General features: G+C 35.5%; 1 pseudogene; it reads right to left on the bottom strand.

Annotated features, from left to right (window-relative positions):
- Positions 1–9,529: 9,529 nt before the first annotated feature.
- Positions 9,530–13,210, bottom strand: LOC150026271 (uncharacterized; annotated as a pseudogene).
- Positions 13,211–13,910: the final 700 nt, after the last annotated feature.

A 13,910-nucleotide genomic window follows, 5' to 3' on the forward strand; every position in this document is an offset into this window, starting at 1 on the left:
TTATTCAAGATAAAATTATTTTAGGGAGCAATCTAATATGAATAAATGTTTTTCTTACTAAAAAAATTTTATTTATAACTTTATTTTAAGAAATATTTAGTTACGTTAGTTTGGTTGAAAAAAATGTATGAGGATTTATAATGATGGTAAAACTCTATATCTTATATACTAAAACTAATTTAAATTTTTTAATTAAAAAGCTAAAATTGAGAGCGTTAAGTAAAGTAAATGTTGAAACTCTGTAGTTCATAATGATAAAGCATAAGCCTAATAGTTACTTCTGTCTGCAAAGCTAATTGCACTCTTAATATTTTACCCTCCAAAAAACCAAAATTTCCACAAACAAATTACCAACTTTGTATATTTTGCTTCATTCAGAAAATAAATATTCTAGTTTATTCTATTTGCATGTCAAAGGAAGAAAAAAAGCAAGGAAAGAACAGAAGAGGAAAATAAGAAAGGTAAGCAACGGATATACAAATAACTAAATGGTGTTTTGGGGTAAACAAGGTTAATGTGAGATGAGAGATGTCTGCATGAGATAATGATGTGAGCTTTCTAAGTGTGATAATTTTGATATGTTTTCTTTTTGCTTTTAACCTTTTATCTGCCGACAAAAAACCAAGGGCCATATTAATAAAGGGTGCCCTCAGACAAAGGTTGAGTTCTAACTTGGAACATCAATTTTGGCTTTCTCTCTCTATATCTCTATCTCTCTATTTCTTCTCTTTCACTCCCCTCTCTTATTGCTTCAAAATTACACACTCTTAAGTTCTAGCCTCATGAACATGAATATGTGCCAAAATGTATCAATTTCCTCTGAATGCCACCAAGACAGGAAACATGTCAATTGAATTAAAGGGGAACACTTTAGGGGTGTCCCAATCCTTATACAAAGAAAGCTTACAAAATAACAAGCATAAAGATCTAGGTTCCTTTGGTTCTTGTTTTAACATAACAAGAAAGAGCCTAAAACTAAAGAGATCATCCACATAACAAATGACTACAAACATTCCCAAAGAACAAGGACACACACTCAAACAAACTATGCTTAACACCCTGCTACTAAACCTGAAAACAACAGTGCCTAGGCTCCAAAAAGAACATCAAAACTGCAGCAAAAACAACATCAAAACAACACCAAACCAACACCAAAACTGCAACATAAACCAACATTTATACAACATAAAACCAGCTAAAAATAGTACCAAAACTGCAGCAAAAAACCAGCATTTGTACATCATAAAACCAACACCAAAACTGCACCAAAACTGCACCAGAAAACCAACATTTATACAACATTAAACCAGCAAAAAGCAGTACCAAAACTGCAGCAGCAAACCAACATTTGCACAACATAAAAACCAGCAAAACCAGCACCCAAAACTACAGCAGAAAACCATCATAATCCTAGCAGTTACTTCGTGATATCTAACTCCCCCTGCATAATCATAAGTTGAGCTACTAAAGCCTACCCTGCTTACAACAAATCAGTATCTGCTACTATCTAATCACCCACCAAAGGAAAAGAAATTTCTACTTTTTGATTATTTTGTACATTATCAAACTTCATCAAGAGCAGTATGCGACATCAATGAAGGTAATGAAACATAATCTAGTTAATACAAGGAAAAACAAGTTATAGTACCATACATAGATATTATTTTAAGAAAACTTACAAAATGATGAACTCAAGGCAAGGGTTGATCATCAAAGTTTCGAGCATAGTGAGGGTGAACCTGACTTGTGCTTGTTGAGGTGTCACCCTGTTGTCGCTCCATCATCATGGTTAACTTTTGCTCCACGAACTTTATTTTATCCTCCAACATTGCACACTTTTGATTTGCTTGAGCAACTATTTGAGTTGCTTGATCGACTCTTTCATTTGCTTGCTTCACTTGTTGATGAAGTTGTTCATTATGAGAAAAGTAATCACTGGAAGGAGCAAGTATTGAAGGTTGGGTTAGGGAAGACACTCCATGGCGAATGTTGGAAGCCAAGTCTGCAGTGCCATAACATCGACCTCTACTCTTGCCTCCAACAACATCCTTCCAGCATTGAAGTTTTGTTGTTGGATTGATCAGTTGGCTGTTGGAAGTTGATCCTTCCGAGTTGTCTGATTGGAGGGCTTTCAATCGCTCATGGTAGGTTTCCTAGTTCATTGTGAAAATTGTAAGTGGGGCAATAATAAGTTAGAAATATAAATCGTGTATACAAAAGTAGAGTAATAACTTACGTAAGTCTGTTTGGCACGACTATCTACCCAAAGTCCATCCTTCTTAGTGTGTGGCTATGAATAATTCATTGGGTTGAACCGGCCGGCCAAATTTTCGTTCCTAAAATAAATGGAAAAGTTACCAATATTAGATATTATCTACTAAATTTAGGCTTATGCAATGCCCCACCTCGAGTTGATGACCTATACAATTTATTTTGGATTGATTGTTCTTTGAACTTTTTCGAATCCCAATAGTCCAAGAGACCAATCCATGCTTGTTCAATAATCCAGTTAGGTCTAGTTACTTTCATCCTAGCTTTACCAAGCATATCAGAGAGGCATTTTCTCACCTTTGACTCGTACACTTTTCTAATTTGCCACTCATCATGAGGGGCCCAAGTCACTTGAGTCTGTAAAAAGAACAACAAATTTAAATAAAAGTTATTGAATATAATAAATGCTTAAATGGAAATGAGTGAAAATGTTATGTTAAGATCACCTTAAATTCAGTCCACCATTTAAGTTGGACTTCCTCTGGTGTTTCGTTATAGTGATAGTAAGGACCCCTAAATTGTGACCTAATTGCATGTCCAATTGCCTTAGTAGCACAATGATTAGGTGTCCATCTACAAAACATGCAAACAAAAATGTTAAACATGAAGTATAGCAAACAATTCACAATAAAGTTCAATGAGATAATAAACTTATCCTTTACCCACTGGTCGAATGATGACCCTCCCACTACCATCATGTTCTTCATCAGGGATATCATGGTGTGTCGTGGGTTGTACTGGCGTATCAGGGGAGGGTTGCACTAATGCCTGAGTAGGCTGAACTGATGTATGAGTGGGTTGCACTGATGCCTGAATGGGCTGAACTAATGTAAGAGTGGGTTGCACTAGAATTTGAGGAGTCACATGAACGGATGGAGCACTAGAGAAGTGAACTAATGAGGGAGTAGATGTGGATTGTAATGGACTGTAAGTGGGAAAGAGTGTCGGAGTAGACAAATATTGGACTGCTGGAGCCACGAGTGACATGACTGGTATAATACAAGAGGTATAAGGAGAAACATGTTGAACCAAGTGTGTTCAAGCTTTGAAGAATCCAAACCTTTTGAAGGATGATGAAAGGCTACATGTGCTTGCTGTTGTTGTGCTGTCTTTTAGATAGGATCTGGGGTAGATTTAATATGTAATCCACTCTTGATTGAATCCAAAGCATAGGCATTCTCAATCCTTTTAAAAGAAAAGTGTTTTTCAAACTAAGTGAAAAACAACCTGTTGTTTTGTCGAAACAACTGATTGTTTTATACTTAGGTGTTTTTAGAAAGGTTGAAAATTGTTTTTATGGTTGACTTGCTGTCAAAACCAAAATAACCGATTGATTCGTGGAAACAACCGATTGTTTGTTTTGGTGCCATAACAAAAAAATGTTTTGTGCTTTGACTGAGCATTAAATGATTTTCTAACTATTTACGCTCCAGTTTTTAATGCTTTGACCAATCTTTAAATGCAATGAATAAGTTTGTTATGATTTGATAACAAACAACAACTTTGTTTAAATACAGAAAAACAGATTTGTGTTTTTAGAACAACTGATTTTGATTAAGAGAAAAAGTTGAGATTGCTTAGAGATTGAGTTTGATCAAAGAGTGTGAGATAGGATTTTTATCTTGTATTGATTTTAGATTTTTTCTGTAACAAGTGTAATCCTTTGTATCTTTTGAAAGAAACTTTCTGTGTGCTGCTGAGAACTGCTGTGTGTTCTTGAGGGGATCAAGATCAACATTCTTAGTGTTGTTGTGCTGACCAAGAGAAGTGTGTGTCTTGAGGGGATCAAAGTCACTTCTTTGGTTGTGTTGCAAGTGATCTAGGGTTGATTGCTTAGTGGATTTCCTTAGTGGTTTCTGAGAAGACTGGATGTAGCTCTGGGTTTAGAGTGAACCAGTATAAACCTCTGTGTGCATTCTCTCTATCCTTAATCTCTTTAAATTCAGTTTTAATATTTGTAAACTGGTATAAACAACCAATTGTTTTTCTGGTGCTGTTGTTTTTGCTTTGTGTTTTGGCAAACTGAATTCCTTATCAATTGTTTCTCGAAGTAATTTCATTCTTGGCTTAAAAGTTTGCGAAAACCCTCTTTAAACCATTCACCCCCCCTCTAGTTTAAAGCCATCCATTCTAACAATTGGCATCAAGAGCTTGGTTCTTGAAATTTATTCAAGTGTGATCCTAAAACTGTTTTTTAAATGGCTGAAAAGTTTTCTTTTGGGGAAGGTGCATGTTTAAACAAGCTACCTTTGTTCTGTGGTATGAAATATGATTTGTGGTGCATAAGAATGAAATTCTTTGTTAAATCTTTAGATAGGAAAATCTGGAATGTCATTACAAAGAACTATCTCATGCCTATATCTGAAAATGATTCTTCTGAAACAGAACATCTTGATTGTATAGCTATGAACATCATTGTATCTGGACTTGATTCTAATGAACTGCTCAAGGTTTCAGAATGTAGGTCTGCCAAAGAAATGTGGAATACTCTTGAAGAGTATCACAAGAATCCAAGGAGTGCATTGATGGGAAAAGAAGAAACTTCTGCTGAATCTTTCTCTTCAGAATCCAAAAAGAAAGGTCATGTTAAAACTAAATGTCCCAACAGAAGGAAGAGAAACTTCAAGAAGCATGGGAAGAAAGGTAAATCAAGAAGAGCTTATAATGATACAAGCTCATCATCAAGTAAGGAAGAAAAGGCAAACTTATGCTTGATTGCTGAAGGAGATGATGAGTCTTGCAGCTCAAGTGATGTAAGTTCATGTGCTTCTTTAATGAACAAAATTATAGTGAATTACTTGAAGCTTTTCAAGAAACTCACGATGAAGCTAATCAATTGGTTCTTTCAAACAACCGATTGAAAGAACTTAATAGTTGGATGGAAAAGAGAGTGAAGTCACTTGAAGAAGAGCTTGAAAAATCTAAAAAGGATTTTAAAAATCTTGAAACACATTTCAAAAATTCTTCTTGCAAGTGTGACACTCTCATTTGCGAAAATTGTGAAAACCTTGAGAAGAAATTGCATTATCTTGTTAATATTGTGGACAAGCTTTCGAAAGGGAAATCTAACTTTGAAAATGTCTTGGCATCTCAAAGCTGTGTTTTTGGAAAGGCTGGTTTAGGTTTTAATCCATAAAACAAACAAGATAAGTTTTCAATTTTTTTTTAAGAAAGCCAGTAAAACAACCGATTGTTAAGTCGAAACAACCGGTTGTTACATGCTTTTACTGCATGAAAAAGGGCCATTCGGTTAGATTTTGCAAAATAAGAAATTTTTCTGTTCCCACGAGCTTCATGAAATGGATTCCTAAAGGATGTGAGGTTCCAAATGATAAAAAGAAATCAAATGGACCCACATTTGTGAAGGGACCAAATCTTGTTGCTTGAACTCATGTTTATGCAGGAAATCTAAAGAAGTGTTAAGGACTGAGTCAAATGATCAAGTTCTTGGAAGAAAAAGAACAACATTGAAGCTGAATCAATGTTCTGTATCTGTCCAAAGGCTCTCAACAGTTAAATAAGGCTTCTTGATCAAAAAGCACATGGCTCATTGAAAGAACATCATAAAGGATAAGACCTTCCTTATCTCTGTTCTTAATTCCTGTTTTAAGTTCATTTTCATGATTGAATATCTTCTTTAAAATGTTCAATTTCATCTGCTTTGAAGTCTTTATGCTCATGATTAAAAATTCAAAATCAGTTTGACTGCTGCAGAAAAACAACCAATTGTTTCCTCGAAACAACCGATTGTTTTGTGTCTGACAGCATTGTGAAGAAATCAATTTAATTTCTTTTTTAAATTTCTATCCGTTGCAGATCAAATTAAAGAAAGAATCCTTGGTCAATGAACCTGTGTTGAAAGCTGATCACGCTCAGAAAGAAGTTACAACAGTCATAAAGGAATATATTCCACAATCTTCAAAATTTAAGAGCTTTTATGACTAGTCAAAGATCACATGTGATGACCATGTGATTTTCTGCTTTTTCTGACGCTTTCTGTGCAGGGCTTGGTCAAGTCTTTTCTCTCTGAAAATCTGGTACCCACTCATGTCATTGAATGCTTTATGATTCTGTTTTTGCTATAAAATCTGTTGTAGCTGATCTCTTTCACAAGAACAACAAATTGCAACGTCTCTTGCAACATCTCTTGCAATTCTTGTGTGAGCTTCTCTCTGCTTCTTCTCTGCCATCATGGAATCAACTCCTCTTACCTCAAAGAGAGTTAAAACTAGAGCAGTAAGGTCTGGAGGAAGGCTAGAAGGATGGTTTTCTGGTGATAATGATCTTATTGAAAGGTATAGGTTTGAGACTAGCACCAAAGTGATAAACAACCCCAAAGTTGTTTGCTTTGATTGGTTGAAAAGCCAAAAGCTAGATAATGTAAGAACCCTGCTCAAAGATCAATATCTCAGAAAGTTCTTGGAGATGAAGGCGAACATCTACCCAGATTTGATTAGAGTGTTCTACATAAATCTCAAATTTGAGGGAAACAACCTTGTCTCTCATGTGAAAGGTGTAGATATGGTGATCACCTATGATGTGTGGACTGTAGTGGTGGGTCTAAAGTACTATGGCCTCAGAGTCAACAAGGGGAACCTTGGTGTAGTGGAGGATTTCAACAAAGTCCAATACTACAAAAGTTGTTTGAAGAATCAAAATGCTCAATTAGGACTTGTTCGGTTGGTGGCTTGAGGCTTGATGAAAGGTTGCTGGCCCTTATTGTGACTTGGATTCTAACTCCAAGGGGGAACAATCATTCTGTTCTTACAGAGGAGGACCTTGTGTATATCTACTGTATAATGAAGAAAATCAAAATAAATTGGATCCACATCATCAAGGAGCACATGCAAAAAGCAATGAGGTTAAGTGACTATCACTATCCATATGCTGTTTTGATTTCTAAATTTTTGCTGTATTTTGAAGTGAGTCTGGAGGATGAAACATCTGAGTTGGTGAAGTCAACTCAAGAGATGAACAATGGATCTCTCAGCAAAATGGGATTCACTAAAATAGGTGGCAAATGGATAAGCAAAGATGGTGACCATGGTGCCTCATCAAGTGCTGCTGCTGATCTTGAAGAAGAAGAACATGCAGCTGATATGGATTTTCAACATGAAGATCATCTTGAAATAAATCAAGATGCTGGACCCAGTGCTGGTGCTGGAAATCAGGAAGATGGAATGCCAACCATGTCTTCTTTTGAGAGATACATGGTCAATAGGCTTGATGGATTTGCGGAGAATCAAAGTAATGTGCCTCGCACACCACCAGTAACCAAAGTATTTCGCTTAATTTTTGATAAGCCAAAATCACCAACCTGGGTAAGAAAGTTTCTCAGTCAACACAAAAATGTGATCTTTCATGCTGATAGAAAAATTTAAACTATTTTGATACAGATTCTACATATTATATGGATGGCTAACAAACAAAAGGCATCATCTCAAATACATATTCTATTTAGCATTAACTAATTTGAATGTTTAAAAATTTAGTATATCATGTTAATTATCTTAAAAGAAACAAATATTATCCAATCATTGGCACAAAAAATTGATTGTATGTATGCTGCAGAAAGATGTACATCCAATCAAAATCAAGCAAACAATATTTTAGGTGATAAGACAATAATTTTGAAATGTACCTGGAACAAGATGAGCCCAATGAGGACTGGCTCCGTATCAAACCCAAAACTTCGAAACAGATCAGTTGAATTCCGCACCAGTGTATATCCTCCAAATTGGAGAAGGGTAAGAATCTACACAATAATATCAAAGCACCAGTAGAATTTATGAAGAAAGTTATAGGAAATAATTGTGTTCATTCAATGTGTTCTGTTACTAGACCATACATGGGATTCCTTTTTTGATATATTTAGTACAGATTTTGTCATATTTAACAATTTCTTTTACTGGTTTATTGGACTTTGTTTGCTCTAGATCTCCTTGCTTGGTTCTAAACTTATTTTATATCTAGAACACATAATGATTTTGTTTACAGGTTTCATTCACTGATGCTAATCCAAGTTAACCCAATAAGTGTCTAAAGTTAAACTTTGTATAGAAATTTCACCTGAATAATACATAGCAGCATATTGTTGTCGTAAAGAAAAAGACACTTTTATTTTCTGCACAGGTAACAAATCAGAAATTTCCCTATTCTTAAAATACTTACGGTTAAAAAGTCAAAATCCTTTGTGATTGTCAAGAAAAGTTTTACACTAATTAGATAGTTCATCCCCCATTATAGCATATGGGAACAAGAGGTTCAAAGCTGAATAAGTTATTTAACAGTGTTGAACTACTTAATTTTCCAGAAGCTATTCAAAGTCCCAATTGTTCATGTCATTGTCATCATGTTCTTCATCATCTTGACTTGATTCATTGACCTCATCTTCATCATCATCATTACATACTGTTTCCATAACATCATCATTGACGAGTTCAACAATTAATGTGTCAGCTAAGCTTTCTACTTCCTCAATTCTACTAATTGGTAACACATTAGGCTTTTCATCAAACTGATAAGGTAAATCATCTTGTATGTTATCAACTTCAACATGACCTCGGGGTTTTGTTGTGATTGCCACGCTCCAACCAGGCAAGTTCCTACATATCTTTGGATAAGGCACATAGTAAACTTGTCTTACTTTTTGTGGAAGAATGAAGGGATCATATGGAATATATCTTCCACTCATCTTGATTTCTACAATGTTATATTCTGAATGAACTTTGGTGCCTCTATTATTGGTTGGGTCAAACCAATCACTAAAGAAAAGAGGAATCTTCTTACACAAACCAAGATATTCTAATTCATAAATATGTTTGATGATGCCAAAGAAGTCATCTTGTCCTCCTTCTATTACACCTTTTACATGCACCCCACAATTTGTGGTTTTCTTGCCTTCACTCCATGACTTTGTATGGAACTTGTATCCATTAACAAAGTACATGTTCCACGATGTTGTAGATGAATTAGGTCCCCAAGCTAATTCTTTCATGTTTGGGTCAATCACCCTATTCCTCTCATCATAAACCTACGAAATAGTTACATAGTTGTTAAATTAAGTAACACTTACTTAGTTGTTAAATTAAAAATAATACTTACGTAGTTTTTAAACCATTCTGAAAAATGTCTATTTATATTCATTGAACCCTTTTCGTTGTTGTTGTTAACTTGTAAGAACAATCTTGAAATAAATAAGTAATTTGTTATAAACTGCAATTTAAACGTAATTAATACAAATTATGTTGTTGTTAACTTACTCAAGTATTGGTTTAACTTCATTGCAATTGATGAGGATATGTACATGGGCAGAACGATATTCATCACCATTTAGCTAATATTCTTTGCATGATCCACTAGGACGACCACATTTGTTGAGAACAGACAATGTTGATTCAACTCCCTCATTTGAACTAGTCCGAGGATCATTTCTCAAACTTGTATTTGACAACAAGCTTACATGTTGGAAATAATGAGAACAGAAATAAGTTATTTCACGGTGTAAATAGAATGCACATATTGAACCTTCTACCCTTGCTAAATTAGCCACTGATCGTTTTGCATCTCTCATCAACCTACACCACATGTCAAGTTTTAAGTATTGAACAATAATTATGAATAATAAAACTGAGGATTGGGTGATTACCTTTCAAATGGATACATCCATCTGTATTGGACAAGACCACCAAGTATTGCCTCAGTAGGAAGATGAATAACCAGATGTTCCATTGAATCAAAGAAACCTGGTGGGAAGATTCTTTCCAATTTACATATAATAATAGAAATATTCGCTTTCATTCGAATTAAATCATCCATCCTCAAAGAGTTACAACATAAATCTCTGAAAAATCAACTTATTTCAGCTATTGCATTCCAAACAAATTCTGGTAATGAACGAAATGCAATTGGTAGTAAACACTCCATGAAGACATGACAATCATGACTTTTCATACCAAGCATACGCCCTTTATCAATGTTTGCACACTTGGCAATGTTAGAGGCATATCCATCAGGCATTTTTAATTTTGTAATCCATTTATAAATTGATTTTGCATCTTTTTTTTGTGAAAGTGTAGTTTTCCTTTGGCTTTCCTAACTTCCCATTTCGTAACTGAACCAATTCCAAGTCACCACGTCCACAAAATTCAGCAACATCCATTCTTGCCTTGTGATTGTCCTTTGTTTTATCCTTGACATCCATCACAGTATTGAAGACATTATCAAAAAAGTTTTTTCAATGTGCATGACATCAAGATTGTGTCTTAGCAAATTGTGTTTCCAATATGGTGGATCCCAAAAGATTGATCTTTTTGTCCAATTATGATATTGTCCATACCTTAATAAGGTATCAAATGGACCATCAGTCACCTTTGGAAAGTCTCGAATAAATTCCCACAATTGCTCTCCATTTAGGAAATTAGGAGGCCCATCCAAATCAATCTTGTTTTTCGTAAATCTCCTTTTGCTTCTCCAAAATGGATGATCAGTAGGCAAGAATCGACGGTGACAGTCAAACCAACTACTTTTACCACCATGTGGTAATGTAAAAGCTTTCGTGTCCTCCATACAATGGGGACATGCTAATTTCCCTTTAGTCCCCCATCCTGACAACATGCCATAAGCTGAAAAATCATTGATTGTCCACATCAAGCAAGCTCGCATGACAAAGTTTTCTCTTGTAGAGATGTCATATGTCATTACACCTTCATTCCACAATTGGTTAAGATCATCAATAAGAGGTTGCAAGTAGACATCTATTTTTTTTAGTTGGGTTACTTGGGCTAGGTATGAGACAAGTTAGAAACATGTATGGTTTGGTCATACACATTTCAGGGGGCAAATTATAAGGAGTAAGAAATACAGGGCAACAAGAATATGGGGATGTTGAAGCTTGGACATAAGGAGTGAACCCATCGGAACATAAACCAAGTCTCACATGTCGTGGATCAATAGCAAAATTCGGATATATCTTATCAAAGTGCTTCCAAGCTTCCCCATCACATGGATGTCGCAATATGCCATCTTCTTTTTTGTTTTCAAAATGCCATCTCATTTGCTTAGCAGATTCTACTGATGCATATAGTCTTTGTAATCTTGGGATGATTGGCAAATAAAACATTCTCTTCCTTGGAATTTGTTTGTATCTTCCCTTGTCACCCTTAGGAGGAAAATATCGAGGAAGATGACAAAATTTGCATTAAGTTAAAAGGTTGTCATCCTTGTAATATAACATCCATCCAGCTTCACAACAATCAATTTTTTAGGCTTTCAACCCAAGACTTGACACAATTTTTTTAGCTTCGTAGTAGTTCTTTGGTATGAAATTGTCTTTGGGAGCTACATCAACTAACAATTTTATGAAATGGTCTAAACATTTTTTAGGTGTATGCCAATTCGTTCTAGCTACTAGTAGTCTGATGGCTACTGATAATTTTGATTCAGTGGCACCATCATAAATGGGTTCATTTGCAGTTGCTAACATATCATAAAACCTTTGGGCTTCTGCATTATGTGACTCTTCTACATATTCATCGTTGTTGTCCATGTGATCATAATGACTTGTTATGTTTGCTTCTTGCATGTATGCATCATACACCATATTGGTCGTTGAACCAATGTTATCAACTGGTTTCGTTCTTCCATGGCTACTGGATGTGATGAGAATCAAATAAAGGAGGCTTTTAATAATGAAGGACAAGGTCACTCGCCCTCACATTTAAAGTTCTTCTTATTAATCTTTGCAAAAGATGAAGCCCAAGCCCAAAGTCCAAGCCCAAGAAGGCCAAGCAAAGCCCAAGCCCAAAGCTCAAGCCCAAAAAGGCCAAGCCAAGCCCAAGGCCAAACCATGAGGGGCAAGGCCAAACAATAAATAAAAGAGCATCATGTGAATTACTTTTGGATAGTTATAGGAGGTATGAATATTAAATAAAGAGTGTGAGCTTAGTTAGGGGGGTGTAGGCGTAATAGGGAGGTGCCAAACTAAGAGTGGAAGTCACACCTTCCTCATGCTCTAAGTTGGCGCCACTTTTATGTCATTTGGGGGGAATTTTGAATTTAATTAGCTTTTCATTTCAGCACCTCTTAAGCTATAAATAAAGGTGCTTGCCTTTGTAAAATTCAGATTAGAATTTTGAATTAGAGAAACTCTACTCAATTTGAGAGAGAATTGGAGAGCTTTGTGCCTTCCTCACTTAGTCTTATCTTGAGAGTTCTTGGTTACCTCAAGTGGCGGCATAGCACACTCATCTTGGAGTCTCCATCATCCTAGTGGCGTGATCATCCAACCAATCCATCCATCTTCATGAGCTTTCTCTTCTCCTTCCTTCCTTCTCTTTTTATGCTCATGTCTTAGCTTGTGTTCTTTGCATTTTCAGTTCGGTATTCTAGTTTCCTTTGTTGTTTTGCTTCGGTTCCTTTTACTTTTGCCGCTCCTCTTTGCTTCTTCTTCATTTCTAGTTGCTGTTTTGATTCAATTGACAATACATGGAACTTCCATGTGAGTTTGGGTTTTGGTACTAGTCTTGGTGAGTTCTTGAACATAGAACCTTGATCCAATTCTATCAAAAAGTGCCTACCTCATATCCAACTCAAGTTGATTCCTAAGAATGTCAAGAATCATTCATATTGTGCTATTGGAATCACATTAGGATGCATAACCAACATTGTCCTCACTTGACATCTCTTCTCCATGTTGAACCCAAACTGTGTAGTTAGGTTTAAAACCATATCGTAGCAAATGAGCCCTCACATGTGATGGTGGAAGAATTTTCTCACAGACACACTTTATGCAAGGACACCTTATCCCTCCTTCTATAGTATAAAAAGTTTGATCCATTGCCTTCGAAACAAACTCACTTACTCCAGTAATGAATTGTTTGCTAAGTCTCCTTGAATGATCAAGTCGTTCATACATCCATCTTCGATCCATTTTTCTGCATAGAATATATGTATATAGTAGTGATGAAATTATTAGCCAATGTAACACCGCTCTATGAGTAGTGATGTATAAGAATTATCAAACAAAACTATCATACCATATCACAATGGTGTGAAATCAGTTTTGACTTGTAAAGTGATTTTCAACTCAAAATATTTGTGATCACAAAGTACCTACGAAGCTTAAAGGAAAGTTTTAGACCAGTTGTACTCTATGGAAGTGATTGTGATCATATTGCTCAATGACCACTTGTACTCTATAGAAGTGAGTGTTATCACATTGCTCTATGACTTGTTATACACTCTATGGAAGAGAATGTTGGAGTTTAAAGCCTCAAAGAGGAAACTATGGAATGACAGTATAATGATTAATGTAAACTAAATACACTTTAGATTTTCTCAAATTATCAATTAAATTCTCAGCAGAAAAAAGTACCAGTTCAATAACACTGAAAGTCCCCTTTCCATGATCATTGACAAGGAAAACAAAACCCAAAAAGCAGGGCATCGCTGGTTGCTGGAACGGGAGTCACTTTCCATTGCACGAACAAAAACAAACCTGAAAAAAAAAATTAGGAACACATACATCATCATATTTACGAGTACTGATAGAAGCTACTTACAATGGACAAATAAAGCTAAACGGAGGCCTGCACGTCCAAGAAAAACTAAACAGACACAAACGTAAGACAATAAGAACT

This window comes from Phaseolus vulgaris, chromosome 6, assembly GCF_051622355.1.
Source record: "Phaseolus vulgaris cultivar YP4 chromosome 6, ASM5162235v1, whole genome shotgun sequence".
Classification (NCBI taxonomy): Eukaryota; Viridiplantae; Streptophyta; class Magnoliopsida; order Fabales; family Fabaceae; genus Phaseolus; species Phaseolus vulgaris.